The sequence below is a fragment of the Contarinia nasturtii genome, unplaced genomic scaffold (genome assembly GCF_009176525.2).
Source record: "Contarinia nasturtii isolate CC-2019 unplaced genomic scaffold, AAFC_CNas_1.1 Cnas_scaffold_810, whole genome shotgun sequence".
Lineage (NCBI taxonomy): Eukaryota > Metazoa > Arthropoda > Insecta > Diptera > Cecidomyiidae > Contarinia > Contarinia nasturtii.
In genome coordinates, this window is record NW_022198157.1 from 1,572,460 (window position 1) to 1,579,430 (window position 6,971).

The following is a 6,971-nucleotide window of genomic DNA, read 5'->3' on the forward strand; positions in this document are numbered from 1 at the left end:
ATGTAGTCGTAAAATACTGTGTCAACCGTGTCTGTGTACAACAAAGGTATGGATTTCAGCACAGACACGTAAAATAGAAATCCAACGCCATATAGAATATGGCAAAATCATAAGATATGTAGAATACAATCGGCTGATCACCGATTTATCTGAATTAATTGATCAACAGAAACCAGAAAGATAAGAATTCTTATCTCAAGGCCCTATGCTCCACTAGGAGTTAAAGGAAATAAAAAAAAAAAAAAATTACGACAGTTCGAATAAGATAAATTATTAGAACATTTTCAAGGAAATGAACAGCCTATACTTATACTGATATATTTTTTAATTTGATTTCGCCACGATAATCTAAGAAAATTGTCAACAAGACCTTGATTTTTGAGCGATTTTGACGAGATTTTTTCGATTTCGTTTCACCTTTGACACGATATTCACTCGATTATAATGCGTTCCTTGACCGAATCATAGTCTGGAAGCATCTCTTGGCACACACTAACACGACGCTTTTTTCGAAGAAATTGAAGACAAATGCGAAGAATGAAAGACGGACAGAGGGCGTGAGAGAGCGAGAGAGAGAAAAAACACACTCATGTAAAATTATGACGAAAACATTTGTGATGTCTTAGTTTGAAGACAAATGCGACGAATGAAAGAAAGACAGACAGAGGGATTGAGAGAGAGAAAGACAAAAAAGAGAGAGAGGGGGGGGGGAAAGGATTAAGATACAACACTTCCAAAGACTTCAAACTGAGATGCCCACAAGAATAGACATCCCAGTATCTTAGAACAGTGGAAAGTTGGAAAAAAATTCCACATAAAAAAATGAGCTCAAAAGTATTTGTGTTATTTTTTTTATTTTTATTTTTTTTAAAATTCTTTACTTTGTGCAGCGGCAGTATCATCCTTCCTTCAATTCAAAGTAAAAATACCAGGAAGTGACTCACATATCTATTGAAAATATCGAGAGGAGAGTATGTTTTTATTCAGACATTACTCAGCCATAAGCGCTGAATAACATACTCTCTTCTCGATATATTCAATAGATATATAGCGCCGATTGAACTTCGTTGCGATGGTGAATTATAAAAAATTTCTCCGGGAAATGTTTCATTCACACCAAATCCAAAGATAAAGTCCAAAGCGCAAAACAGTTCGATTACTAAAGACAAATGCACACGGGAATTGATCGATGAGTTTTAGAATAACAAGTACAAACTTACATGCCAACACGGTGACTGTAACTGGATATTTCATCATTTGTTTCGTCACCACTTGACCGACGAAGGAAGGGATTTTTTCCAAATCGATGATGTATGTCTAGAACACAATCACCCAAGCAAATTGTCTAAAAGATGCACCAATTTGTACGAAGATGTCAGAGCTTAAAACCTTAATCACCAATTCAAATGAGGATCAAATAATGTATGCTCTACACAAAACAAGCAATCGGAAACCTTCCGTTTCCAAATCTGGTGCGTGCAATGCTGAAGCAGCCATTAGTATTGTTAGACAAACTAACAGACAAGGAATCATATTATTGTTCATCATCTTCATCGTCGTGTTCTTCGCCAGACAGTTCTTTTATGAGAAATAACTAATGGCTTGAGTCATCGACAATATTTTTCTCAAGACAACTGTCAGGCGGATACTTGTAGCTGTCAAAAGACTATGGCAATTTACAAGTCGATGACTCAAGTATGTCAATTTCCAGCTGAAATGGATGGATAAGGCGTGCGAGGCATGCCATCAAAACGGTGTGTCGAATCCAGAATTTTTAAGATACCACGTAAAACAAAAGCTATTGATTAGATTAGCAAATGGCATTTTTTAATGAAGCGGAATATTGCGTTAAACATATATTTTGCTACATGCTACGACAACGCCATCTCTGTTTCCCCATGTGTGTAGAGTATGTTCAATATTGACAAATCATTCAAACGGGTCAATTTTGTACCGTAAAAATAGCTGTCATCGTGAAAATATGTTAACAATATTATTCATTGAAATTTTTGAAATTGACTGTGCCGTGTTTATTTTTAAAACAATTTTCAAATGCATATTTCTGTAAATCTCATTCAACGTTTTGAAATATTTGTACAATTCTACATGAATAATATTTTAATTTTTTTAAACTGAAATGAAATTTTCAGCATAGAAACAGCTTCTGCTGCAAGACCAAAGATGTCGTTTTCGGGGGAGATTCGTGTGACGTTTTCATATAAAACATATAGCGCATTACTCGGTTATTTTAATGTCAAAAACAATCTGGTGATTATGTGCAATGCAAAAATGAGTGGTCACATCAAAGGCGACACAAATCAACCAGTTACCTCGCTATCTCAAGCAACTCGCTTTTCACCCCACTGAAATAGTAACAAATGAAAAAGGAATAAAGTAAAAAAAAAACAGAGATGAGTCGATTTAAAATGCCATTTCTTTTTCTGAGCAATTGTTAGATTTCAATTGATTTTTATTCAATAATTATTTCCATTCATCATGTTGCTCTCTCATCAGAACTGATAAATCTATATTATATATATATATCGGTATGTACTGTTTTTGAAATTGATAAATGAACGTATCTTATAGCATACAATTAATATTTAAGTGTAATACAGTATATATTACTTATTGAATTTGGCTCTTGATTCTTAGCTACAATATTCTCTCTCGCTTTCTCTCTCACATGAATCCTTCTTCTTTATGATTTTAAATTAGATTTTTTGTCTGTTGTTTTAAATTGTATATTACTAAAAATTAGAATGTTAGAAAGAAATTTATTCAAATAATTCTATTTGCTATAGTGTTCAATGTTCATTAATTAATAACATTTTATGTATATTTCAACTGATTTTGTGTGAGTGCTGCTGTTCAATTTGTTGCAGATCATTTGTTATTCAAGCTCTATAGTAAATGAAAATACAATTGTGAATATTCTTTTAAAGTAAAATGTTAAAATCAGAAAATGGGGGATGGATTTCTCCCTATCGTTATATTTTACGCTCTTGAAAACTAAAAAGCATCTTTAAAACATTTTTTTTATTTACACAGTTTACTTATTAATGAATAATGTGAGGTTCAATATTCAAAATACGATAATTTTCTTGTTTGATGACCTTTAAGTTTGGTATTTAAAATTATTTAATACAATCACTCATAAAATGGTTTCTTTTGATGTAGCTTCTCAAAAGTCGAAGCCCACTTCGATATGACACAAAACGTAAAACAATCAAATTTCAATGTATCCTTTTTTCAGGCAAATGTGCTTCAAACGAATGAAGCACTTTCTATCATTTAAGCTCGATTTGTGTGTAATTATGTGTTTGTAAAAGTTCGAAAGACTCCTTTTGATATGTATATTGAAATTGTGGTTTTCAATTCTAAATATTTGTATTTATTGATTGTATTGAATATAAACACATCGGCGAATTAAAGAAATAAAAAAAAAACAACAAATCGGCTTTCAAAGTTCGCCCATTTTCGATAATTACATTTAATGGCGTGGAAAATGTGTGTGTGTGTGTGTGTGTACAAAAGAGAAAGAAAGAAAAAAGAAAGTGAGAGAGTTCAGAGTTTCATTTTCTTCATATAATTTTACTGAAAACATGTCTAAATCGTTTCAAAGTTTCTACAATTCTTGTTCTGTCTCATCGGATGCTTTTTATTCTTTCAAAAATTATAATTCCATGTAAAAAGTTTTGTAACAGATAATCACTTTGCGCTCCCTTCGGTTTTTTCTTCTTCATTGCTTCTCTCATTCACACAACTTTTCTCGGATAACTCTGTTTTTCACGTCGAAAAAGAGTATTTCGTTTAAATTTCGTTGAATATTTGATGTTGTTATGCGAGCGGCTACGCGCTTTTAACACACTCACGATCAGAGCGAACCAAAAAAAATCATTGGCAATTGCATTGAAAACGATTCGATTTTCATTTTCGTGTGAATATTTTACTTTTTTTCGTTGTTAATGCCTATTATTACTCGGTTATTGTGATTTTTGTGTGATATTCAAAACAAAAAAAACTTTTTTTATATTGTCCAACCCAAAATTATCGACTCGAAATGTGGATTGAGTGTTCTCCCGTCGAAAACGTATGACGTGCGGCAAGAAAAGTTGAACTGAAAATCCCTTCAGTAATAATACATATATATCCGAGCCAAATTTGAAATTCATAATGAATTATTTATGAGTTTTTAATGCGCGCTCTGAAAATGTTGCGACGGCTGCTGTTGCTGTTCGGTGAGAGTTAGACTAGCGCTTTTTTCCTCGCGTAATTTTTTTTCTGTGCTACTAATTTTCTGAAATATTCGTTCAAAAACTCAATACCGGATCAGAAATTTTTTGTTTACACACAACGAACGCACTAGAATGAAAATGGCTCTTGTACGTGGGGGTTGGGAGGAGAAGAAATAATTGCGATAGAAAAAAAATAATTAGCGATTGAGAGAGTCAATTAGTTTATTTGCTGCTTGTTGTTATTATTGTAGCTGTTCAAAGAATATAATAATATCTCAATGAAAATGTACATGACTATTGCTTATTTATACACTCATCAATAACATATGCATGATTTATTGACATTTTAGATTTAAAACAAAAAAAGAGTAAAAACTACGATTTGGGCTAATGCACAAAATAATAAAAAAATCAAAAGTCAAAACTTATGAACGGATCCAATTGAAAATGATTATTTACAAGATTCATTTTATTTATATATTAACTATGACTTAAATTAGGTGTTGTGTTTTCTCATTAGATTTGAATATATAGTAATTTGAATGATGAGAGGAATGCTTAATGTTGATAGAGGTTCATCTGTCGAATCATCGACCTAGGAAATACCTTATTTTTTTGTTCGAAATTTTATGGCATCTTTGAATGCACTCTTTGAAATGTTTCGTATAAAAAATGTGTTTACACTCTTTTCTACACTTATGGCCAAGGTTGTTTTACACGGAAATTTTCTTAGTAATTAAATTGCACGTATTTGCAAAACTAAATCAATCGAACCGATCAATGGGACTTTTTGCTTTAGAATTGAACTTTTTTTTATTCTCTTCCACATTTTTGTGTTTTTAATTTACATAATTGTTTATGCTTGAATGGAGCAAAGCCGGAAAAAATAGTGTCGTTCAAATTAAAATGTCCGCAATCAACTCTAACTTAATGCTATAATTATAAACGAGTTCTTTTATTTCAAAAGTTTGACCACTACTTAACACATAATCGTTTCTTGTCACTTCTTAGAGAACCGAAAGAATTTCATTCTTTAACTGATTTAATTAATCGGTTTAATTTACCATTTACAAATGATATACACAATGATTGTTATTCCCGGCCTTAATTTAAATAATTCGAGCTTGTTGACCAAAACTAGGTTTCATCGAAATGGTTTTCGAATACTTTTGTGTACGGAAAATCGGTGAAATCATTTTGAATCAGGATTTTATTGGGTGTTTTCAATTTAAACGGAAATTTAAATACGTGGTCGATTTCAATGAAAGTAAATGACGGTAAGTAGATAATGACGATGTTAGAATTCGGAAATTCGAAAACAAACAATCACATTAATATTCAACATATTGAATGATATCGATGACGAAATATCAACTAACAAAAAATGTGGGAGATAGAGATAGAGACTAAACGATGAGGTTCATAATTAATTTCGGTCGAAAGAACAAAAATGGATCTCTTTTGCTTTGTGCGGCAATATCTCGTTAAAAATTCATTTTTATTCGGCTTCATTTCGGTGGTTGGTGCAAGTGTGAGCACAACCCAATCACAAAATAATCGGTGACATTCGATATCCTTTAAATTATGGTTGAAAAACATGCACACATACATATATAGAGGAACTATATCGAAAGTGATACATACAGAAGATATGATCATTTATCGAATATCATTCATTACACTGCTCATGGACAATTGTCCATTACCGTAAAGCATTGTTTTTTTCTCTTCTGAAATTGATTCGATTGTTATTTCAAGCTATTTTTCTTTTTTTGACTCGATAACCACTCTGGTGCTCTGTCTGCCTCTTTATTATTTCATCTCACTCACTCTCTGTATGTGGATTTTTAGGGGGGAGGGAGGCATTTTTTTACTTGATTATTGTTTTCTGTTCACGTACAATTATTTAATATCAATTAAGTGACTCTACGAATGATTGACGGTCAATGTGTGTAAAGTACATGATAGACTTAAACGATATGTATTGAAATAGTTGAGAATGAAAAAAAAAATCCGGTTGAAACCAACAGAAAAAAGACAATAACCAAAAATGACGTGGAATAAAGAAGAGGGACAGAAAGAGCAATGTAACGCACATCGTTCTATTAATTCGATAATTTAATGACCTCAATTAGTTAATTTAGTTTGACTGATACAATTTTTATTTCGGCTTTTATCTGCTAATATTATTTTATTTGTTGAGTATTCTTTTTTTTCTCTAGCTTTAACACATGCTGATGCACAGATTACACTAAGTTATTTTCATAAGTCTTAAATTCTATTTTTTACATTAGTGACTTGGTGAAATGTTTTTGTTCTTTTTTTTCGTTCGCTGTTGTTTTTTTCTCTCTTTAACTTACGCCTATAACTACAAATACACTGTGACATTCTATATTTGTAGACACACGAAAAAAGTTTATTTTTGAAAAAAAATCTCAAAAGATGGCGCGCTCGACAACGTTCAAAAACGTTCAAGTGTCAAACATCACTTATGTCATGTGTGGCATTGTTTAACGCGCCATAAGTCAAATTCTACAATGGTTACTATATTTATCATTTGTAGAATTACTATGAATTTTCGTAGTAAATTTACAAATATATTTGAAGTCTACGTGTTTGTAAAATTACTACGGAGATTCATAGTAAATTTACAAAAACGTCCAATTTTCATAATTTGTAAAATTATTATGAAATTTTGTAGTAAATTTACAAATGATGTAAATTGGACGATTT